This window comes from Cetorhinus maximus, chromosome 4, assembly GCF_964194155.1.
Source record: "Cetorhinus maximus chromosome 4, sCetMax3.hap1.1, whole genome shotgun sequence".
NCBI lineage: Eukaryota > Metazoa > Chordata > Chondrichthyes > Lamniformes > Cetorhinidae > Cetorhinus > Cetorhinus maximus.
Genome location: NC_135882.1, coordinates 55,854,165 through 55,880,214, shown reverse-complemented (window position 1 = coordinate 55,880,214; position 26,050 = coordinate 55,854,165). Strand labels below are relative to the sequence as shown.

The following is a 26,050-nucleotide window of genomic DNA, read 5'->3' as shown; positions in this document are numbered from 1 at the left end:
GTGATGGTCTAGTTTTGTCAGTGCTTGTGTTAGGAGCCCTTGGCATTGTTTTGAATTCTGAATGGAAGAAACTGGATTATGCAAAGTTGCACTTCAATCTTTGCATTTCATTTATTTCTTAGATTGAAAACACCTAAAAGAGACATTTTGTGAAACGTTAACTTTGGTTTGAGAGGCATACAGGTAGATGTAGACGACCAATTGTTGCAAAATTCACCAAATGAAATAGCAAAAATTGAAATTTTCCACATGGTGTTATCACATTCAAGACTCCCCTTATAGTCTAAATCTTGCACCTATGGTGCACACAATGTAGTTCAGCAATGGAGTATAAACTGTTGGGATGCATTTTTATGTGCTTGAGTTTTTTTTCTTGCAATGCAGTGATGTAGTACGTGCCTGCAGCTTAATTAATGACATATCTCTTTGTCACCATATACTCTACGTGCAATAACTGAATATTGAAGGGCTGTTTTGGAATTAGTAGCTTGTGGGGGCCGAACTTGCATGTCGGGAAGAAAAATCAAGCTGTTTCCTTATTGAGCATTTGAACTGACATGCTAGTCTTGCACTCTAACAGTAAACTGAAAATTAGTCCCACAGTCTTGTAATCAGTTTTATTTAAATCCCAGCATCTATTAATGTTTTTTAAGTCACACACTCCAAACCATCTGTTCCCAAATTCTGTTTCCAGTTTCTTTTCTTAATAAGTCATTGGACAGGATTTTTCAGATGGCAGAGTTTCAGGAGATACTGATCAGCCCTTACTAATTGAATGATGGAACACCATTGGGGGGGTGGTGAATGGTCTGCTCCTGTTCATATGTTCCTATACACTTGATTACAGATCAACTGCTGAGACAAAGGCATATTTTTTTTAAAAATCACAAACTATTACTACAGTAATTGTGGTTGAGCAGAAAAAGTGGGTGGGAATTTAATGCCCCCCCCCACCCCCCCACCTCACTGGTGGTGAGTTTGGAGATGGGAGGGTTCAGAGTGAGGATCCTGCTGAATTCCCACCTCTGCCCAATTCAGTCCAGGATGGGAAGGCTCATGGCTGGAATTCCAACCCCCCCATCCCCGACTCTAGAAACTAATTGAGGCCCTTAAGGGGGTAATTAATGCACACTCAAGACCTTCATCCCACTGCTGTTGCTATTCAACTAGAGGTGGTTGGGGGGACTCATGATGCAGAGAGCCCAAAAAGCAAACTCGACAGTGCCTCAAGGGGGAATCCGCTTCTCAAAGGGACCTGGCACTGAGAAAAAAGGGAGCCTGCTGACAGCCAGCACCGCCATTCTTCTGACTCCCTCCACCCCTCCTAGCCAGCAACCCCCTTCATGCCCTCACTCACCTGTGGCCTGGCAATTCTAAGCCTCTGGTGGTACCAGCAGCAGCCACTGCTCCTGGCAGTGCTATTGGGCAATGGAGAGCTGCTGGCCTCTGATTAGCCGCAAGGTCACGGTGGATGGGATTTCTATCCCTGGGGTCCTAAATCCCAGGGAAGGCCTGCATTGGCTAGCCTTCTGGTGGGCCTTCCCCAATGAAGGCATCACTGGGCTCCTGCCAGTTCTCCAGCCATTTCCAACATTAAACTCTGCCCACGCTGCCAGTCACACTATGAAGCAGCAATCTTCTAGCAACCATTATTCCCTCCAGTCCACAAATTCACATCTGCAAGGTAAGCGGAGCACAGGAAATCAGGTGCAGAATCAAGGTGAGGTGGAAACCATGTGGGGTCCATCACACAATTGTGCTCAATCACAGCATGTAGGCACAATTTTGAGAAAAGGTATGAGGAAATACAAATGTGAAGGAAGACTTCAAAAAATTGGAAATGTTTTCATCAGAAGAGGCTACTGTAGTAGAAATCTTTAAAATAATCAAGGGATGAGGCAGGCTGAATAGAAATACTGTTTCCAGCAGTTGATGGGTTCAAAAGATGGAAGCGCAGGTAAAAGATAAATAGAGATTTAGGAGAAACATTTTTTTTGTTACAAGTTATGAAGCTATGGAAAGCAATGCGAGAGTCGTTGTAGAATGTCAAACTGTAATAACACATTGGTAAGTGTTCGAAGGAAAGGAGATCAAGTGATAAAGAAACAAATGGCACTTGAAATTAATAAATTGTGCCTTGCATGGCCTCGGGGAGTCTCAAAGTGCGAAGAAGGTCTTTTGTGTAGTCACCGTAGTAATGCAGGAAACACTGCAGCCAATTTACACACAACAAGGTCCACAGCCAACAATAAGATAAATGACTGCATATTCTGTATTAGGGATGCTGGGTAAGGGATAAAGATTGGTCAGAACACGAGAGAAAACTGCTTTGTTCTGCTTCAAAATAATGCACTGGTATATTTTACCTGAGAGGGCCTCAGTTTAACATTTCATTTGAAGGACGGCACCTCCAGTAGCACAGGACACTCAGTACTGAACAGTAGTGTTAGCCGAGACTTCAAATATCTAGAGTGGACTTGAACCCATGGGGCAGAATTTTACGAGTCGGCGAGCGGGGGCGGGGCCCACTCGCCGACGTGTAAAATGACGTGCGGTGATGCCGGGGCGAACTCCCGACGTCACCGCGCCCGATTTAAATTTTCAGGAAGGCGGGAGCACAGCGAAATCAGCTGAGCACCCGCTGACCTGTCAATAGGCAATTAAGGCCATTGACAGGGTTAATTAAGTAATTAAAGGACCTGCCCGTCCAACCTTAAGGTTGGCGGGCAGGCCAGGAGCCCCTGCGAGAACTAGAAAAAACATGAAACCTCATCCACCGGCGGGATGAGGTTTCATGTAGGCTCAAAAAAATTTTAATAAAGATTTTGTGAAAATTATGGACTTGTCCCAACTCGTGACATTGTTACATGAGGGGACATGTAAGGGAAATTTTATTTATCTATTTTTTTACATGTACAGCTGATCTCCCTGAGGCAGCACTTAGCCTCAGGGAGATGAGTGCGCTCTTTCGTGCGCATACGTGAAAGAGCGCACTCTCGATTTTGGGGTTTCCCCCCCACCGATCAGGGGCGCCGATCGGATGCATGCCCGTATGCGCCCGCCCATCAACTTCCCCCGCTGACGGGGGGAAAATTCAGCCCATGAGCTTCTGATTCAGTAGAAAGCGTGCTACCACTGAGCCAAAGCCAACATGTGATTCGGACCTTTGCTGATGTGGGGGAGAAGCTCCAACACAGAATGGCTGTACGTTCTGAATATTTCAACGCATTGAAACACCTTTGCTAATTTCAGAAAAACGAAACTTAATCAGGATCATATTACTATGCGACAAAAGTTCAAGCAAACTGTTTCTACAAAAATGGATACACTACTTTAAATATTTTAGATATTTTATAGAATAATTATTTGTAACAAGTTGCCATTAACTTAGAAATCAGTCAAGGTATCGTCCTCATAAAATGTCAAAGCAAAGCTAGATTTGTTACTCTAGTACAAAATGTGCTAAATAGCAATGAAATATCGTAGCTATTTTCTCTAGGAACTTGTAGCAAACATGCCAAATAACCGTAATTGCTGTTTATTGCTATTGTTTCATGATGGAAATTGTTTTTTTGCAATTTTAGTGCTTAATATAATGCATTGGAAAAAAATAGATATATCATATAGAACACATCATCACACAGTTTATCAGATTTAAGTTGCCCTCTTAAGAAAGATTGAGATATATGTATCCTGTGTTGAATACATATAGTCAGCCCATTTTATACTGTAGCTATGAAACCTTTAGTGAACAAACTAAATTGCTGATATACAGAAATGAAATGATGACAGCAAACACATAACCTCTAACAATGGATTTCAGATTTGTGAAGTGCAAACTAAAGCCATATACTACCAAGGCACTTACTTTAACATTTTAACAATTTCAATATCCTCTCTTATATTCTTTTAGTTAAGTCCTTGCAAAAATAATTTTTCTAATAGGAATGAACCTTTCCATTAATGCTAACCGAGGCAAAATGTTTTACACACTGGAAGATCATCCTTTAGTTACATACTTCTAAGTAGATTAATCAAATAAATTGTAGTACATTAATACAGTAATAAAACAGACTTTATCAAGTAGCTGACAGACAGAATTCACACAAAGAATCTCTTACAGCAATAAACAGTAAAAAGTGGTTGTCAGCTTTTTCATGTCTTTTATGAATAGGAAAATACATTCTGAGGGTTTTTCTATGTGACTATGGATCATTAAGGGCTGATTAATGGAGCAAACCACAGACAAACGAGAGTACAAGGGCACCTTAGATCACTGAGGATCTGCTGCAAATGAAGAAAAGGGAAATACTTTATAATTATCCTTGCATTTACATAGCAGCGTATCACATTGTTGAAACGTCCCTAAGCACTTCACAAGATAATTTCTTTTTGGAAAGTCAGTGAGCGTTGGCATGCAAGGCTAATATGGAATCTTTGTGTCAGCAATGAGATAAAGTGCCAGTTAATCTCTTATTTTGGTGCTTTTGGTTGAGGGAGAAATAATTGCAAGGTCACTGTGAGTGGTCCCTGCTCATCTTTAAATACAGCAATGAGCTCTTTAATGTGTGCCTAAATGGGGGAGGAAAAGTACTTAATGACACCGAATAAGGTGGAAGGATGAAGAGTAGGGTGTTATGAAAATAGACATGGAGCAGAGAGGGCAGTATGGGTAATGAGAGAAGAAATGGAATGAAAGAAAGAGACGCACAAAAATGTGAAATTAAATAGAGCATTGGAAGAAGCAAATGACTGATGGGAAGGCCAAATTACAATGGCATCATTTTCTATAAGAAAAATATAACAAAGGTAAGGAATGAAGCAGTTCTGTTCCGGTGAACAGTTCATTGTACGTGTAGGCATGAAAAAGATCAACGCGTAAAGATATTAATTAAACTTAAAGTGTAGAGAGTCAAGGTAAACCCTGAGAACAGATCAGACACTGGCTGAGCAACGGAAAAAATGAGTACTCAGTAGAAAAGTTGTGTCAGGGTGGGGAAGTACTGAATTGGCACCTCAAGCTCACTATTGCTTCTAATTTGCATGAACAACCTGGGGAAGAATTTTCCCTCAGTCGGAGGGGGAAGTGCAGGAGTGGGCGCGGGCAGGTGCACCTCCGATCGGCGCCCCCAATCGGGGATGCGCCGCCATTTTAAGTGGGCGGGCCAATTAAAGCCCGCCCAGCGTGACGTCCGCCAGGAAGTGCTATGCATTCCCTGTGCAGGCAGGGGGGGATTCTCTCAGCCGGGAGTGCGCTCTTTCGTGCATGCGCGCAAAAGAGCACACAGATCTTCCTGAGGCTAAGTGCAGCCTCAGGGAGATCAGCTCAAAATTAAAACGTTGAAGTTAAATGTTGAAAAAAATTCCCTGACATGTCCCCTCGTGTAACACTGTCACATGAGTTGGGACATGTCCATCACTTTAACTCAAACATTTATTAAATTTTTTAAAACCCTCATGAAACCTCATCCAGTCCGTGGATGAGGTTTCATGCTTTTTCTAAAGCCCGCCAGGGCTCCCGGCCTGCCTGCTAACCCTAAGGTTGGACAGGCAGGTCCATTGATTAGTTTAATGACTTTTTAAATAGCCTTAATAGGCCGTTGACAGGTCAGCGGGTTCACAGCTGATTCGGCTGCGCCCCCGCCAACCTGAAAATGGAGATGATGCGAGGTGACGTCGGCAGTTCTGCCTGATGTCATCCCGCGTCATTTTATGTGTCAGTGAGCGGGCCCTGCCCCCAGCTCGCCAACCTAAAGATCCTGCCCCTGGTTTTGGAAATCTAATGCAAAGGTGTCATATTTACAAATAATACCAAATTTAAAAAAGACAGTGAAACCAGAAAAAGGAGGGTCAGTCAAAATATGTAAATTGACAGAACAAGGGGAGATTAAACTTATTGCAGCCAAATGTGAAGCGCTATATATAGGAAGAAGAAAATGCTGATACACACAAGTAGTGTTGAATTAGCTAAGGATATGATGCCGAAAGAGATCCAGGAGTCTTCATATAGGTTCAATGCTAAACATGTTCAACCAATGTAGAGCAGCAATCAATGAAGCCATTTGTATGTTGAACTACAAAGGCAAAGCAGTAAAATATATGGATGAGTATAATAGCGTAATGATTCTGTTACTACGTTAGTAATTCAGAGACATCTGAGGAGTGATTTTATAAAGGTACTTAAGATTGTTCAGGATATAGCAAAAGGTAACCCAGAATATGACCTAAAATTAAACTGCAGGACTGAAACTAGGGGCTGGAGATCAGGAAATTATTAATTACGCTAAGAGTAATTAATATGTGCGATAAAAGCCCAGATAGAATAGTGGAGGCAAAAATCCATGGAATCATTAAAAAAAAATTGAACGCTACAATGGAGGCTGTTAGAATCTTACAACAAATTAATCAAATGGGAAGAACAGCCGTCCTCATCCTTAATTATTTTGACTGGGTTTAATCAGGCAGCTCCATTGAGATCAACACTATGGAAGTTGCTAATTAGGCCACTCTAAATGAGCACATGAAACCTTTCAAATTCACTTCTGTGTCTGGTTGGGCCATAACAAATAAAAGGGAACATCTTTGGCGGACTGGCAGTGGTGAGCTGAGCTGCTGGAAACGTGTGTGGAGAGGTTTGGAGCTAATAGGCCAGCTGTTCCTGCACCCAGGTGATCATTTTGGCAGGAAAAGAACAACAGGAGTGAATAAAAGAAAAAGAACAGTTGACAATCCCAACTCCCATTGCTCTCCAATTATCCACAATATTTCTCAGATACTTGAGAACATGAATAATGGAAGTGGCATTATTTCACTGTTGCTTTTGAGGAAAAAATATATCCTGCATCGTTAGGAAACAGGCCTAAATTTATAGAAAAACATATATTTTTATTTAGCATTTTCATTTTCTCCCTTCCAATTATTGTTCTGACACCATCATAACATATTTTTGAGGGGCTGCATGAATTATGCACAAAACTACAGATCTGTAGTTTTAACCCATTTAGTATTTATCTAGTTGAGAAATGAAGAACATTGTAAATATGTCCTATATAAGCAAGCTTGTCTGAGTCATTCTGCTATTCCCTTGGCTATAGATAGATGGATCACTGCTTCATCCCTCCACTCCTCCTTGTTTCAAAGAGATGGTAGGTATAAATTATGTGGTGTAATTATATTCGAAAGATATCTCATTCGTCTCATGCCAGTTGATAGTGTAATGTTTAAAGGACCTTTTCAGAGAGATAAGTGCAATTAAGTGTAATGCTACTGAAATTCAAATTGAAGTTTATTTTGCATCCAGATAATCTACAACACATGCTCAAGTAACACGTGAGACCAAGGATATAATTCCGAGGACATACATTTTAGAAATAAGAAAAGAGTCTGGGAACGGTTTATTAGGAATTTCCTTGGAGCTATTCCGACTCCACTGCCATAACTTCGTTGTGTCAGGCAAAGTAGAAACAGCTAGGGATAAATTCCCCAGAAAAATTAAGTCTTGGAAAATGTGCAACTTTGAGACTGAATAAAAATGTCATTCGCTCGAGGTTTTCTTTAACATCATTTGCAACTGAATCGGAAGTTTCAAATACATTTGTAATATCATATGTAATTGAAATTTAAGTCCATGGTTCAAAGATTTTGGGTCATGGCTCTCAAAGTAGTGGTGATGGGAAGCCTACAGTAAAATCTAGTCAATGGAGTTGGGAATTCACCTTGAGCAGAATTTTATGCTGATGGGGTTTTACGGTCCTGCCGAAGTCAATGGACTTTTGAACGGCTCGCCACATTTTACAGTCCACCCGTGCCATGACCAGGCCATAAAATTCTGCCCCTTGAAATTGTAAATGACAATGAGAATGCAAACAAACAGTCTGGTTGAGCCTGAGATGTGTCTAAGCAAAGGAATGGACTCAATGGTGAGAAAAGTTATTGATGGCATAGGCTGAAGATGATAGCTTTAGTCTTCCCATTATTAAGCTGAAAGAACTTGAGACATATTCAATACTGGACAACAGGCAAGCAATCTAACAGCACAAAGGTAATGGGATAATTGACAGAAACGAAGGTGTAGAGCTAAGTTGTCATTGCGTACATATGGATGTAAGGAGAAAGTTAATTAGATTGACAAAGTGTGCTAATGTGCTACTGCAAATGATGTTTTTCATTGTAGTATAGTTGGGTTTTGGTGGGCCGTTTAGTTTAGTTGGCTAGGTAGCTAGCATGTAGGGACTCGATCTCCATTCCAGCTGAGGTAGACTCGGTGCCTGTCTCCTAGCCCTACCTAGCACAAAAAAAATCAGTTTTAGCTGTGATTTGGCAAATACTCACCAAGGACCTACCTTCAGGCAAAGAATTCAAGAAGAAGTTAGGTTTTAGCGTTTGTTTGTTAAGCAAAGAAATATCTTGCCCTACTCTAAAGCTGCTTTTTCGGCTACAGCAGGTGGCAGATATGAGCATTTCATTGGTGAAGTGGAGATGTCTCACACACTATTCCTCACTCAGGTCAAGGTAGGAGAATTGCTCCCTGAACAGCCTAAGCAGAGAGATCCGCACGCTGAGTCTTTCACCTCCTCCCTCTATTGGCAGTTTGTCCTGTCACCTCTCCTCATTTTCCCAGTCATGTTGCAGGTCAAGGGGGATACCAAATACTGCACCCATGTCTTGGAGCAAGTGGCCTGAACAGAGCCCTTGAAGACAGAACCGCACGTGCTATACCATTCCCTATAGGCTTCAGCAACTTCAAATGACAGTACAAACCAATAAACACTTCTACTAACTCAGCAACAGGCAGTAGAAACCAATTGGCAGCTAACCTGAAAGTAGTTATGTAGATCTCCTTAAATAACATTGGTGGGAAGAGGGGTCCTGCTGCTGAACACATGCAAGTTTAACACAGGGTGTTAGCCAATCAAAGGCCTTCCTGCTTGAAAGCAGCAGCAGGATGCCAGGGCAGATAAGTCAGGGGAAGTGTAGTCTCTCTAACTTATTTATAGTTTTAAATTTAAAAAGTACAACCTTTTGCAGCCGGGCCACCACTGTGGGGTGGTGAGGGAGGTGGGGGTTGGGGTGGGGGTGGAGAGCCCCTTTACAAGATGTTCTGTGGTAGCTGCTTCACCAAAACAGGTGGCAAGGTTCTCAAAACCTGCCTGGAGAGTTGGTCCCCAGTATGTCCACAGGCAACTAAACTATCGCCCTCCCCCACTGGGATCCTTGAGGTTGACTGGAAAATCCTTCAGCCTTAATAAGATGTTTAAGTGGGACAAATAGCTGCCCACCACATGTAGGCAGGAAGCCCTGCCACCCCACCATCCTAAAAAAATATTCTAGGGGTGGGATGGAGCTAGGCAATTGGCAGGCAGGGTGGCAGTGTTAAATTCTATGGCCACCCACCTCCAGTCTCAGTCCTAGAGGGGACTCAAAATTCAGCCCAATGGGTCAGCAGAATAATGTGGCGCATTGGGATTGAAACCCATGGGCCAATGGAGGCAAAGATTATGAGCCAGGGTATACTGAAGAGTAAATCTGGAAGAACAGCACACATGAGGATGATGTTCGTAGGAGCAGTGATAGGATAGTGAAGAGTGGAGAATACTGACAGCATCAACAAGAGCTGGTTGAACTATTTCAAACTGTGGAATAGATGCTTTATTTCATTTCTGGGTAAGGTCTTAACAACTAACCCACAGCTCCAACGTTACTAGTAATTAGGTCTCCAATGGCAGGAATATGCTATATAATCTGTCACAATGATCTTAATGTTCCCTTAATAGGCTCGACTTTGATAATGCTATGGGTATACATGTGAGTTAATGTTAAATGCAAGAGACTGATGAAAAAGGTGTGCTGTAAATGTAGTACAAAACTCTTAGTAGACAATACAACATGTACAAAATGATGGTTATAGAAATATTGAGCAGTTGTTCTGCATGCTTCAGGAATAGTAGTTTCCTCTAGGCTGAACACTTTTGCACAACTTATATTTATTTGGTAGCAGAAGGCAACTCAGACCTAACGCTAATTGGGAAATGTTCTTACATTAAAAATTCTAATGAAGAAATACAAAAAAGGTAGTTCCATCTGGCAAAAAACATTCTGGGACTTCAGCAGTTCATTGAACAGAAATCAATTTTCGTAAGGTCATTGAACAGACAACTGACTGGAATTCTAACAGATTCAGTCACAAGGGATTGCACTTTTTCAGTAGCTATGCGAGATAAAATGTCTGGTTATTATTTTCCAGGAGGCCGAATGAACTTTTATTTAAATGAGGCCCTGTGGTTAAGAACAGCAGGACCTCCACATCCCTGAACTCTCAGCGTGCACTGCCAGCTAACACTGCATCATTCCCTTGCCACAGAAAAACCAAGGCCATATTACACGGACACAAGCAAGATAGAAAACTTTCATGACTGCTGGGCGTTTATACTTGGTTTACTTGTGTATAGGCATTTTTGCCCAAAAGAAAAGAGAAAGATTTGCATTTATATACCACTCTTCATGACCACTGGCTACCTCAAAGCATTTTACAGCCAATGAATTTTTGAAATGTAGTCACTGTTGTGACGTAGGAAAGACAACAGCCAATATGCACACAGCAAACTCCCACAAACAACAATGTGATAATGACCAGGTTAACTTTCTCATGAGCTGCCGCTGGTAAAATCAGGTGGGGTGTCCAGCTGGCCAGCCATTGGTGTAGCCGACACACATTTCCAGCTGCTACCAGGGCCCTGACTCCAGTGATAGAATGCTGTTCAGAAACTTCATATTGTGTGTTCATTTATTGAGCTGCAAACTGATAATATTAAGTTAAATCATTCAATCAGCAGCAGCTCATGAGAAAGTTGCCACTGGGTTTGCCATCTTGTGCCCACCTCCTAGAGCTACCGTTCAATCAGAGGGCTGACAGCTCAGCAGCCTCTACAGTGCCACCAGCAGTGGAGGGAAATGCCTCCTAGCTATTCACCAGGGCCACAGGGGCTGCCTTCCTTGTCCATGGTCCCCTCTTTATATAAAGAAAACCATCCTAACCAACCCCCTCCCCCACCCCCGGGCGGCCGCTGGGAGGCCACTTGTGTTCAGCTGATGTCCTCCCCACCCGGCAGGGGTTGTCCGCCATCGGCAAATAACAATAATATGCTGTCTCCCTGGTGCTAGGGTCAAGGATATCACTGAGTGGCTGCAGGTCATTCTGAAGGGGGAAGGTGAACAGCCAAAAGTTGTGTTCCAAATCAGAACAAATGAAATAGATAGAAAGAGGGACGAAGTCTTGTAGGCACATTTTAGCAAGCTAGGAAAACAACTAGCAATCAGAACCTTAAAGTTGTAATCTCTAGATAACTCCCAATACCATGTGATAGAGTATAGAAATAGGATACTCCCATCCTAACGTGTGTGGCCTGCAGCAGTTTTAGAAGGTGGCTCACCACCACCATCTCAAGGGCAATTAGGGATAGGCAACAAATGCTGGCCTAGCCAGCGATGCCCACACCCTGTGAAAGAATAAAGGAAAGATGAATGTGGGACTGGAGGCATGGTACAGGAAGGAGGGGCTTTAGATTCCTAGGATATTTTAACCAAGTTATATAAATGATTTGGTTAAAATATGCCAGGAACCTAAAGCCCCTCCTTCCTGTACATAAAGATAGATAGGAAAGTAAGTTGTGAAGGGGACATAAGGAGGCTACAAACCGATATAGATAGGATAAGTGAGTGGGAAAAGATCTGGCAGAAGGAGTATATTGTGGGCAAATGTGATATTGTCCAGTTTGGAAGGAAGAATAAAAGAGAAGCATATTATCTAAATTGTGAGAGATTGCAGAGCTCTTGAGGTGAAGAGAGATCTCAGTGTCCTAGTGTATGAAACACAAAAGACTAGTATGCAAGTACAGCAAGTAATTAGGAAAGCTAATATAATGTTATCATTTATTGTGAGAGAAACTGAATACAAAAGTAGGGAGGTTATGCTGCAGCTGTACAGAGCACTAGTGAGACCACATTTGGAATACTGTGTACAGTATTGGTCACCTTATTTAAGGAAGGATGTAAATGCATTGGAAACAGTTCAGATAAGGTTTACAAGACTAATACCTGGAATGGGTGGGTTGTCTCATAAGGAAGGGTTGGACAAACTAGGCTTGTATCCGCTGGAGTTTAGATGAGTAAGAGGCGATTTGATTGAAACGTGTAAGATCCTGAGGGGTCTTGACAAGGTGCATGTGGAGAGAATTTTTCTCTTGTGGAAGAATCTAGAATTAGGAGACATGGTTTAAAAGTAAGGGGTCACCCATTTAAAACAGAGATGAGGCAAAATTCTTTCACTCAGAGTGCCGAGAGTCTCTGGACTCTCTTCCTGAAAACGTGGTGGAAGCAGAGTCTTTGAATATTTTTAAGGCAGAGGTGGATAGATTCTTGGTAAGCAAGGGGGTAATAGGTTATCGGAAGTAGGTGGGATTCAGATTTCAGGTTACTATCAGATCAGCCATGATCTTATTAAATGACAGAGCAGGCTCGGGGACTGAATGGCCTACTCCTACTCCTTGTTCGTATGTCCATGAAGCAAAATACTGCAGATGCTGGAAATTTGAAGTAAAACAGAGAATGCTGTAACCAGGCAGCATGTCAGGCAATACCTGTGGAGAGGGAATGGAAGGATTAACATCCCAGGCTTTGTAATCCTTTGTCAGAAGGCTGATGACTGGATCATCCACCTAAAACTCTATCTCTATATTCCTGTTTTCACCAGCATTGCCTGACCAACTGAGTATTTTCAGTATCTTCTGTGTAAATTCTAAGACACTTACCAACTTATGTGAGTATTATGAGTAAGACATACCTCTTTACGTGCATACTGTACGGCTCACAATAAGGTTTTTATTCTCCTTTCCATGATACAGATATTCAAGCCAGTTGAAGCGAGCTGTAATAACAGCTGTGACAGGTACAGAAACAAGCCTCCAGGAAAGCTCTGTAGCTCCTGAATGATATGTTCTATCACAAATATAGTCATTGCAGTACACAGCATCTGTTACACCATATGCAGCAACCACACAGCAAGAAGCAGCAGTTCTAGAATCCTTAGAAACAATCACAAACTAAGGTAAACATCACTGGACTTCGAGTGAAGAATGGTCATAGTCACACAGGTCTTATTTGTGGTAGCATTCACAACTGAGATTGCGCAGGCTGCAGGTGGGAGTAACTTTAGCTCTGTTTTGACCTCTGCAGTGCTCTGTGATTGTTGTTTCAAAACACAAAACACTAAGTCAATTGGCATATTAAAAATGGCACAAATTCAGGGCTTCCTTGAATACCTTCTCCGAGTCAGTGGTGTCAACCACTCTCGTGAATGGTGTCAGCCTCTTTTTTTTTAAATGAGGTCTACTTTTTCTCCCAGAGCTTGATCTGAAAATGAAACCATATTCTTATAAACAAGAGAATTGCAGTCACTCACAAAACTAGAGTTAGTGGAAATTTGCCACCTAATTCCTGGAATGGTGGGGTGGAGAAAAATGCAAAGCACAGGCTAGCAGTGGTCTGCTTTTAGGTGACTGCCTGGTATGCTTAAACAATATTAGGATAACTATGGTGGCTGACGTGCTGCCAGCATGAATTGGGTGCAGGGCCTCATGCTGAGAAATTGGTATATGTTGTGTCTACTTTACCTCTGAAAAAAAATGGGGAAAATGCGTACCGATTTCTGCATGGTGTTTTTAAATTTTCACAGAATGAGACAAGTATTTACTCTATAAGTTTGTGAGACAAATTCCTCTGCTTATTTCAACATAAATGAAAAAGATATTGGAATTTTACTATAAATGGGTAGTAATTTGCAATAACAAGAATGTCAGAAATTCAGTTACATTGAGTTTTTCTATCAAAAACTTGGATCAAGTTTTCTACATCCAACTCTAATGCCAGCAGATCCCCTTTCTCTGTATGTTTTGGAATGTTTGGATCAATTAATGTAGATATGCTCATTATCACTCGTGTTGTGGATAATGCTGAATTCACTGCAGTGAACTTTTGGTAATGGTTTGTCTGTACAGTTTTCTTGATATAACCTTTGGTTGAGGGTACTGGTCAGAAATTATATCTTTTGAGCTCTATTGTACAGTGCAAGAAAAAAGATGGATATATCTTAAGATAACTGTAACATACAGGTGATTAAATGCAAACGCAATTCACACAATGAGTAAGGATAACTTCGCACAACATAATTAGAACTTGCATTTATATAGCAGCTTTCACGCAGTTAAACATCTCCAAGGTGCTTCACAGGAGTGTTATTAAAGATGAAGAGGTTGAGGGAGGAAATTCTAAAGTTTAGGGCCCAGAGAGCTGAAGGCCTGCCCGCCATTAGAGGGGCAGATGAAATTGGGGATGTGCCAAGAGGGCAGAACTTTAGGAATGTAAAGTTCTCTGAGGACTCTAAGTGTCAAGGAGGTTATAGAGATGGTGGGGAGGGGTCGGGGGAGTTTGAGGGTCTGAAGGGACAGTACAGTAATTGCTCATTGAGCAGCAATGCCCTAGTGTTAAAATATTTAATGTTCATCAAGAGGGAAGAAGACGAATGATATGGACAGTATAACCCAGCTGCTTCATAGGTTCTGCTAATATCACAGATACAAATGCAGACGTGTAGACCCTGGTATTAATCTGAAGGCTGCTTCCATGTGGGAATGGGGATGAGGCAGTGAGTAGTGGTGCAATTGTGAAATTGAAATTGAAGGCAACTGAATGGGTCAGAACGTGCAATCTCAACCAAATTGCACCAGTTAATTTTGACCTCCTGAGTTTTGTGTTTCTGAGCTGTGCAGCAGGTGTGCCACACATCCACTTGGTGCAATCTCAGCTGTAGTTAAAGGAATGGTACACAAATTTAAATTGGAGATGTTCAGATGCATGGTGGACACAGGGCAAGAGCAGCACCCAGAGTTAATGACACTCCCCTGGAAATACTGCTGGGTGCAGTCAGGAGGAAGAAACTGCAGTTCTCACCAAGGAGGCATGGTTGGAAGAAGCTGAGGAGAGCAGCACCAGCATTGTGCCCAGGTTTTGGATGTCAAGTACAAAGCAGTTTAATGACCTAACCAGGCTAAAAAAAGTATCTTTGCTGATTCAACTATATCTTTCACTCTGAGTTGCTAAGTCTTCTCCAGCACATCACTCATCATACCCACTCAACTTTCAGCACCATCTAGCCTTCATTTTCTGTGCACTTCATCACCTCCCCATTTACCCATTCACCTTTGATAGGCACACTGAAAGCAACTCAGGGATCTGAGCAGCCTGCCTCTAACTTTGCTGAAACCACATGGGATGTAAAAAGTACAAGTGGTAGGAAGCACAAGCTGAAGCTATTATAATTCACCAAGTGTATGCACATGAATGTTTGACAAAATGTTACAGTGTTAAGTTTCCATTTTTAAAAAATACCACATGAAATACATTGATGGACACCACTTCCACATCTTGCCCATTATTGCAGCCCAAAGGCCAACCTGTCCTTTCACTTGTCTCATGATGACTATCATGCAAGTCGAGACCCACTGGACGGGCTGTTTACTCTAAAGGGAAGGTTGATGTTGGTGGTAGGAGCGGGCCATAGGATTTCATTTGTTATATCTCATACTAAGTGAACCTTTATGCCCTATTTTTATCCCCCTCCTCTGTGCTCTGATGATCTAAAGGTGACTGATTATTCTCTTTATTGTTCCTGCAAACCTCTTTCTTTTGCACATCTGATGTTGTTGCCATGGATGGTGATGATTCTCCTTTTCTGATGTGCTGACAAACACATCCAAGGAGCCTCCAATACTGATCTTGTCAATTTGAAATCCTCAAAATGTTGAAAAAAGTTGGGTCTGCACAACCTTTCCCTGCCAAACAGAGGGCAGCTACAATAAGTATTTATCAGATAGGACAAGAACAAGTTTAAATACACTCCTGACCTGGTGCTCGTAGATGACTCTGGGCAGAATTTTGCCGTTGGCAAGTAAGGGGCGGGGCCTGTTCGCCGACGCGTAAAATCATGCGGGATGATGTCGGGCAGAAGCCCCGACATCATCCCCACCACCCCCCCATTTAAAGTTTCAGGAAGGCTGGGGAGCAGCAAATTCAGCTGTAGGCCCGCCGACCTGTCAACGGCCACTTGAGGCCATTGACAGGATCATTTAACCAATTAAAGGACCTGCCCGTCCAACCTTAAGGTTAGCGGGTCGGCCAGGAGCCCCGGCGGCAAATAGAGAAAACATGAAACCTCATCCACCGGCGGGATGAGGTTTCATGCAGGGTTTTAAAAATTGTAATAAAGTTGTTCTGTAAATTATGAACATGTCCCAACTCATTGTCACATGAGGGGACATGTAAGGGATTTTTCTTTTCTCTATTTTTAATAGTTTTAAAAGTGGAAGCGATCTCCCTGCGGCTGCATTTAGCCTCAGGGAGATGTGCGCTCTTTCATGCGCATGCGCGAAAGAGCGCACTCTCGCTTTTAGGGAATCCCCCCCCGCCCGCACAGGAAGCACATAGCGCTTCCCGCCGGATGTCACACTGGGCGGGCCTTAATTGGCCCGCCTACGTAAAATGGCGGTGCGGACCGTTTCACTGGTGGGGATCGGCTCCGCACCCGCCGACGATTGGGTCAGGCCCACCCGCCCGACAGGCAGAAAATTCAGCCCTCTGTTTCTCTGGTAAAGTTAAGTATTTGATCGAGTGTGGCATTGAGAAGACTTAGCAGAATTGAAGTCAATGCAAATCAGTTGTGGGAGTGAGGGTGGGATATATTTGCACTTGCTGGAGGCATACCTAGCACAAGGAAAGATGGTTGGTAGAGGCAAATCACCTTAATACCAGGACATCGCAGCAGGAGCTGCTCAGGACAGTGTCCTTGACCAGCCATTTCATGGCCTTTCTTTCCATCATTAGGTCAGAAATTGAAATGTTTGCTGATGATTGCAAAGTGTTTAGTTCCATTCAGAACTGAGACGGTAAAGAGTGCATGTCTGAATGCAGCAAGACTTGGACAACATTCAGGCTTGGGTTGTTTAATGGCAAGCAGAATTCATGCCACACACACACATGCCAGGTGAATACTATAAGACAGAATCTAACCACCTCCCCTTGTCATTCAGTGGCATTACCATCATCAAATTCCACCAACGTCAACTTCCTGGGTGTCACTATCAAACAAAAACTTAACTGGACCAGCCAGATAAATAAAAGCAAAATACTGCGGGTGCTGGAAATCTGAAATAAAAACAGAAAATGCTGGACTAGAGTCATATGGGGTAGGATCTTCCAGTAGGTGAGCGGGGGCAGGGCCTGCTCGCCAACGCGTAAAACGATGTGGGATGACGCCGGGTGGAACTCCCAGTGTCACTTCCATTTTCAGGTCAGCGGGGGTGCAGCCGAGTCAGCTGTGTGGCCGCCGACCTGTCAACGGCCTATTGAGACCATTGAAAAACTAATTAAAGTCATTAATGGACCTGGCCGTCCAACCTTAAGGTTGGTGGGCAGGCCAGGAGCCCTGGTGGGCTTTGGAAAAAGCATAAAACCTCATCCACAGGCGGAATGAGGTTTCATGAGGGTATTTAAATTTTTATTAAAGGTTTCAATAAAAGTTATGTACATGTCCCAACTCATTTGACAGTGTCACATGAGGGGACATATCAGGGAAATTTTTTCATCATTTGTATGACAAATTTAAATTCCGAGCCGATCTCTCTGAGGCAGCACTTAGCCTCGGAGATCTGTATGCTTTTTCACGTGCATTCATGAAAGAGCGCACTCCCGACTGAGGGAACACCCCACAGGGAGCACATGGCGCTTCTGAGTGGACGTCATGCTGGGCGGGTCTTAATTGGCCCACTCATGTAAAATGGCGGCGCACTCAAGGCGTGCCTGCTCCCGCACTACCCCCCCAACCCCCCAATGGGGTTAACATTTTTCCCATGGATTTGAAACGTGAACTCTGTTTCTCTCTCCATAGATGCTGCCAGACCTGTTAAGTTTTTCCAGCATTTTCTGCATTTTCTGTTTCATTTCAGCCACATAAATACTTTAGCTACAGGAGCCAGTCAGAGACTGGGAAATCTGTAGTGAGTGGCTCACCTCTTTACGCATTTAAGGTCTGTCCAGCATTTATAAGGCACAAATCAGGAATATGGTGGAATACTCTTCACTTGCCTGGATGAGTGCAGCTCCAACAACAATCAAGAAACTCAACACCATCCAGCTATAAAGCAGCCCACTTTATTGACATCCACCATCATAAAAACACACACCACCAGTACATAGTGGCTGCAGTGTGTACCATCTACAAGATGTGCAGCAGCAAATTTCCATGACTCGTTTGACAGCATGTTCCTAATCCTTGACATCTACCACCTAGAAGGACAAGAGCAGCATATGCACAGGAACATTCCCACTTCCAAGCTCCCCTCCAAGTCACACATCTTCCTGCATGGAATTTATCACCATTCCTTCATTGTCCCTGGAACAATATTTTGGAACTCACTCCCTAACTGCACTGTGGGAGCACCTGCACCACAAAGACAAAGACACAAAGGCAGCTCACCACCACCCTTGTAAAGGAAATTACAAATGGGCAATAAATGCTGGACATGGCAGCTTAAAATTACATTCACATGATGAGAGTGCAAGGAAGTTACCTGCCAGGCCGTATGTATGCACAGCAGAATCACTTGACAACTGACATATGCTCGGGCTGTTAGATAGGCAATGAGTTAAGTGTATGAAGACTTCTAAGGAGAGAACAACATATAAAAATGGAGGTGAGGAAGAAATAAAAAAGTAATTTGCCCCTTAACACCATTCAACACACAATTTGACTCTGAAAAGTTAATGCATAAACTCTACAAAAAGCTTCACTGATTCCTGGACTTGTCTCAAATACTTACCAACAACAGCTTTAATTGCACGGAATTTCAGTACACTAATATTTTAGTAAAATCCGATACAATTTTTTTCCATCATGGTTTTCTATCAAGTAGTCTCAGGTTTCACATGAGTAGATTATTATAGGTCAGGCCAACTATTACAACTATCTCAGCCTTAACAGTTTGGGAGAATTGGGAAGGTGTAGTGGAACTTCATATGTAAAGCTACTTGATCATACATGTCTAACACACAACGTGCTTTCACATTTAATCATACTGATCAAGTGTAATTACAGAGAGCTTCTATGTATATGATTGTTTGATGAAACAGCCCTTTGCATATTGACTGGAAGCAGTTACACACACACACATATATATATATATATATATATATATATATACATACATTGAATTATCTGTGTTAGAAGATTTTTCTTATATAATATGCCTCCCCCGACCTAATGATGTGTGCATTTGTGGAAAATTTCCTGCAGATGTGAATCATGAGAAATTATTAAAAAAACTACAACATTCTTAACCACAATCACAATCTATTTTCTTTGCTGTTTCTTCCCCATTAATACTTAATATCAACATTTTTAAAAAATGGTAACTGACTATAATTAAAAAGTGTGAGATTCTGATTTTATTGGTAGCCTATGATACAATCTGGTAATTACTTATTACTCTGTATCACTGTGATGCAACAAATAATCAATTTCTTTGTAAAGAAGGTGCACTTAATTTTGTGTGAGTGCAGAACAATACAGTAAATATCGGGCTCCAAGGTGGAGTGAGACTCTTCTCACTCTGCTTCACTTCAGTGTCAAATTTGGGTGCTGGTTCAGGCTGTAATTACACTATTAACATAGCAATCGTGCCACGTGAGGACCAATTCACACTGACACTACAGCTGTAATGCGAATGCATATTTGCAAGTCTTAAAGATAATTGTATTGCCTGTTATTATTGAATCGAAAGAAAAGCAAATTGCCATAATTCCTTGAGATAATTGAAAGCTGCAGTTTAACAATGGAGCTTCAAACCTCCTTTTTGCACGGCATCCTTCAAATTATTTGCTTATTCGGCGTACACACAGCTGCTAGTGCCATCACGTCCCTTGGCAATATTTCTGTAACTCTCATGTTATTTTCAGGTCACCTCATCAGCTTTGAAGATTGGCTATATTTTAATTAAATCTGCAGGTTTATCATATCATTTTTTTTTTGTTAACTTATAGTGTTGACACACACCTGTGAAGATATCACATTTCAACTAGACATCAAATGAGCAAATGAGTAATTGCTAGCTGACAGAAGTCTTTAGGTCAGATGGTTTCAATATTCATAAGAAAAACATTACATATTACAGTATCCCTGTTCTATCTCGGACACGATAATGAATCCAAACTGTTCAATGGTTAAGAATTTGCTGACAAAATAACGGTGGCCAGGATTTTCAGCCCCACCTGCTGCCAGGATCTTCCAGTCCTGCCGAAAACCGATGGACTTTCGGCTGGCCCACCGCATTCCCCACAGGGAGTCCCACCATGGGGCCAGGAAATTCCGGCTAGTAAATTTAATGGTGCTCATCTTTACTACTGTGCATATTGTCCAACAAATTGTGGTGAGGAAGGGCTATCCCTTCAATTGCAAATTGCTAGAAGTTGCTGGATGATTTGCCACTACACCATTTACCTCAAAGAATCAGCAGCTCACCCTCAGACTCCCCTCGAGTTTCAAGATTTAAAGATTAAACTCAGCTTAAACCCATTGCAGAAACTTAGTGCTCATATGCAATATCATAAGTATGAATGATGTGACAATTGTTAATGCAATGCTAATCAATCTCTCCATTTCAGAAAGGGACCAATTCAAACTGTTGAATTTCATTTCTGCATTTGTAAATTCTTCTTTGGGATTTTAACATTTTTGTTTCTTTAGTACTTTTCCTTTCTGTCTCCCTTTTCCTGTCTCTTTATCCTGCCTGTCCTTCCCTGTCTTTATTTCACTTTCTGTACCTGATTTGACTCTACTTCAACATCCTCTGTCATTCTGTTCTTTTTTTCTTAACCCTTAAATCTCATTGGTTAAGGAGATAAACTGTCGGTCTCCTCATTCACTATCATCCCCAGATGCCCTATTGGCCTCATCAGTTTGCACAACCAACAAATTACAGGTGAAAACATCTTTGAACTGAAGGATAAGGGGAAAAGTTTAACTAATGGGACAAGCCAGAAAATATCCCATTCTGGAAAATTCTGGGTCATTAATTATTTTGGTCCATACCAGTAACTTTTAATCAAATATAAGTGCCAAATTTGCACTAAGTGTCATCAAATTAAGCAGTAGTTGCTCAAACACTGCAGCATCAGCGTGGTTGAGGGGTTTCAGGAATATACTCTGTGGAATATGCCCACCCAAGAGGCAGTGTCGGATGGTTCAGGATAGAGGGATAGAAAAGGACATGAGTGACCATCATAAGGGGCAGTAGAGGAGATTTCACTTGGATGCAGGGAACCCCTTAGCTGTAAGACACGGTCAGCTCCTGCCATTTGCGACCCCCTCTATCGCAAATTTGTTTACCCGCACGAATGTGTTTGTGCACCCGATTGCGGTTCACAGCCCCAAACCTTCGCTCATCTGCGATTTAGAATGCTAAACGTTCTCCTTTCCCATGCAGAAAGTGCGCACTATGCATTTGCTGTCTCTGCACATGCGCATGTTCTCCGTTCACTATTTCACCCTTTGAGATTTTGTGAGAACAGAACCCCCACGAACAGCGGGACATTATTGTACTTAAATGTTGGACAAGTATGAAATAGAGAACGACATAACTTAGATAAGGGTGTCCCAACCAACATGGTAGCTCAATGGAGCGAAAGGCGACCTGGTCTAGGAGTTACGGTAATAGCAATGGTGAAAGATTTGATAGTCAGGGGGACCAGCGGCCTTTTATCCAGTTGTAACATAGTCTGGTCTTCAATGAGAGATCCCCTACTTTGAAACTGTGCCTCCTAGTTCTAGATTCACCATGAGGGGAGACATCCTCTCAGCATCTACCCTGTGAATCACCCTCAGAGTCCTGTATGTTTCAAGATCACCTCTTGTTCTTCTAAACTCCAATGTGCATAGTCCCAACATATTGCAGAACAGATGGACAAGCTAAAGGTATAAGAGGGAAAGCAGCCAAAAAATCATTGGCAATTTTGGAATCACTAATGTACGTAGAAATAAGTTTCAGCACTAGCAGAGGGAGTTCATGGTGCTAGTTAATAGATTGATGAACAAAAACCCAAGAGTAGTAATCTCTGATTGCTTTCTGTGCTATGTGCTGGACAGGTTCAAGAGAAGACGATTAAGAATGTCAATGCTTGGCTGCATGATTGCTGTGAGAGAGAGAGGTTCATTGCTGGGGCATTGGAATGAATCCTGGAATAAGTGAAGGCTATATTCAAAGGAGCAGTCATCATTTGAACCAAACTGGCATCCATATCCTTGGGGAGAGGGTAAATTGAGCAATGGAGTAGGTTTTAAACTAATATGGCAAGGGTTGAGAAAAGGCTATGTTTGAGACTGGAGAAGCAGAGGAGGATTAATAAAGCTGTGTGAATAGAAGCCAAAAGTTTAGCTAAAATAAATAGTAATACAATATAGCCAGAGAAGAAAGGATAAGGACGAAGTGTTGAGATTTTCTGGGACAAGCCAGAAAATATCCCATTCTGGAAAATTCTGGGTCATTAATTATTTTGGTCCATACCAGTAACTTTTAATCAAATATAAGTGCCAAATTTGCACTAAGTGTCATCAAATTAAGCAGTAGCTGGTCAACCACTGCAGCATCAGCGAGGTTGAGGGGTTTCAGGAATATACTCTGTGGAATATGCCCACCCAAGAGGCAGTGTCGGATGGTTCAGGATAGAGGGATAGAAAAGGACATGAGTGCCTTCATTGCTCCCTGGGGCAGAGAATTCCAAAGATCAATGACCCTCTGAGAGAGGAAAGTCCTTCTCACCTCTATCTTAAATGAGAGACCACTTATTTTGAAACCGTGCCTCCTAGTTTTAGATTCCCCATGAGGGGAAACATCCCTCAGAATCACCCTCAGAATACTATATATTTCAAGATCATCTCTTGTTCTTCTAAACTCCAATGCGCATTGTCCCAACCTGCTCAGCCTTTCCTTACAAGATAACACCTTCATCCAAGGAATCAACCTTCTCTGAATTGCCTCCAATGCAAGTATACCACTCCTTAAATAAGGACGCCAAACCTTTAAGTAGCGGTCTAGGTGCCGTCTCACCAATACCCTGTACAGTTGTAGCAAGGCTTCCCTACTTTTATACTCCATCCCCCTTGCAATGAAGGCCAAGATAAATGCTACATTCATGGATGGGTGGGGTGATAGTGGGTGAGATGGCAGGTGGATGAGTAGATAGGTGGGTAAGTGGTAGATGGGTTGAGATGGCAGGTGGGTGAGGTGGCAGTTGGGTCTAGGGAGCAATCGCATGGTTGGTGCGGGGGGGTGGGGCAGTCTGATCTGGTTGGTATTGGTAGCCAGGTGGTCAGGGTGTGGTCTGGTGGTGGGCTGTTGAGGGGTTCGGGGGGGAGTCGTCGGATGGTCAGGGGTTGTTGAGAGGCTGAGCGAACGATCGCAAGCTGGTTTCACGGCATCGTGAAACCGATTTTTGGCCTTCTCCCATATTGTCTGCTCACACCGCCGAACACGCCTGATGCCAGCAGGCACGGAAAACTCTCCCCTTTGTCTACCTTCCTTGATTTCCATATTTCCATTTCTGGAGATAACCTATGTCCACTGACACAGCTACCTTGACTACGCTTCCTCTGACTCCAGTTCCTCTTAGGACTGCATTACATTCTCCCATTTTCTCTATCTCTGTCACAACTTTTATGCTGATTCCACCTTCCTGACTAGTGATTCCAATTTGTCTTATTTTTATCTCAACTTCAAAGTATTTCCTTTTTCCTTCACAATTGTTCTCATCCTTTCCCCTCCCTTTCAGAACCACAATAGGGTTCCCTTGTCTTCACTTTCCATCCAATTTTCCTCCACTTCCAGTGGATCATCCTCCAGCGGTGCCACTACCATATACATCTTCCCCTCCCCTCCCCACCCCTTTCAGCATTCCAAAGAGACTATAAGTAAAAAAGTTGTACTGGAGAAATTAATTGGACTGAAAGTTGCTAAGCCCCCAGGACCTGATATTCTGCATCCCAGAGTGTTGGAAGAGGTTGCTATAGAGATAGTGGATGCATTGGTGATCATTTTCCAAAATTCTACAGATTCTGGAATGGTTCCTCAAGATTGAAAGGTAGCAAATGTAAGCCCACTATTTAAGAAGGGAGGGAGAGAAATAAACGGAACTGCAGATCTGTTAGCCTTACATCAGTAGTAGGAAAAATGCTAGAATCTAACAGATGTGCAGAGTATTTCCTAAATGGTAAGAGATTAGAAAGTGTAGATGTACAAAGGGACCTGGGTGTCCTTGTCCATAAGTCACTTAAAACTAACATGCAGGTGCAGCAGGCAATTAGGAAGGCTAATGGAATGTTAGCCTTTATTGTAAGAGGATTTGAGTACAGGAGTCATGAATTCTTGCTTCAATTGTATAGAAGCTTGGTTAGACCGCAACCGGAGTACTGTGTACAGTTTTGGTCTCCTTACCTGAAAGGATATTATTGCTATAGAAAGAGTGCAACGAAGATTCACCAGACTTGTCCCGGGGATGGCAGGACTGTCTTATGAAGAGAGACTGGGGAAACTGGGCCTGTATTCTCTAGAGTTTCTAAGAATGAGAGGTGATCTTATTGAAACCTATAAATACTTAAAGGAATAGACAGAGTAGATGCAGGTAAGATGTTGCCCCTGGTTAGGGAGTCCAGATCCAGGGAACACAATTTCAAAATAAGGGGGAAGCCACTTAGGACCGAGATGAGGAGACATTTCTTTACTCAGAGGGTTGTGAATCTTTGGAATTCTCTATTCCACAGGGCTATGGAAGCTCAGTCATTGAGTATGTTTAAGGTAGAGATTGATAGGTTTCTGATTAACAATAATGTAAAGGGTTATGAGGATAGTGTGGGTAAAAGGCATTGAAATGTTCGATCAGCCATGAATGGCGGAGCAGGCTCAACTGCCTGAATGGCTTTCTCCTGTTCCTATGTTCCTAATAGTCCAGGTAAAACAATGATTTCCTTATATTTCTTTTAATTTAGTATATTCTATCGCTGCTCATGATGCAGTCTCCTCTATATTAGGAAGACCAAACATACATTAGGTGATCACTTTGCAGAACATTCTACATTCAGTCTGCAAGAATGACTCTGAGCTTCTGGTTGAATATTATTTTAATTCTCCACCTGAATCACACTCTGACCTCTGTGTCTTCAGCCTCCAACGCTATTCCAATGAAGCTCAAGGAAAAGCACTTTGTCTTTCATTTAGGTACTTTACAGTCTGTGGACTCAGCATTGAGTTCAATGATTTAAGATCATAAGTACTGTCCCTAATTTTTCTGATGGTAGCTGCCTTGCACCATCATCCCTTTTGTCATCACTGTCAGCTGTGGGTCAGTTGGTGGCACTCTCACTTCTGAACCACAAGGTTGTGGGTCCAGGTGCTATTTTAAGACGTGAGCACAAAAATAAATGCCAGCACTCAGTGCAGCCCTTAAAGCACCCAGCACATCCACAACACCCAGTGGAGATTAATCAGAAACTACAAAATCATAAGACGGTTAACAGCAAAGTCGGAGGCCTTTTGGCCCATCATGTCCATGCCAACTCTCGGTAAGAGTAACTCACTTAGTTCCCTGCTTTTTCCCTGTTGCCCTGGACATTCTTTTGCTTCGGAGAATTATCCAATTCTCTTTTGAAGGCCTTGATTGAATCTCCCAGGCAGAACATTCCAGATCCTAACCATGCACCAATTAAGTAAGCTAAACGTTATGAATGGTCCCTTTGAATAGTGCTGGTGAGGGGTCCAATCTGCTGCTGAATGCATGTTCAGCTCTGCAAGGTTAACGGAGGCTGTTAGTTAGAGCGGTGGGGCGCAAAATGGCAGCGCTGAAGTCAAATCTTCATTACATGCTGACTGACATTACAATCTGCCTCCTTGGCATACAT

At 42.4% G+C, this 26,050-nt stretch overlaps 1 protein-coding gene across 1 annotated transcript in view; it reads right to left on the bottom strand.

Moving 5' to 3' along the window:
* csmd3b (CUB and Sushi multiple domains 3b) overlaps window positions 1–26,050 on the bottom strand; it is a 2,128,577-nt gene that overhangs the window by 1,219,541 nt on the left and 882,986 nt on the right. The gene's annotated exons all lie outside the window — the stretch shown is intronic.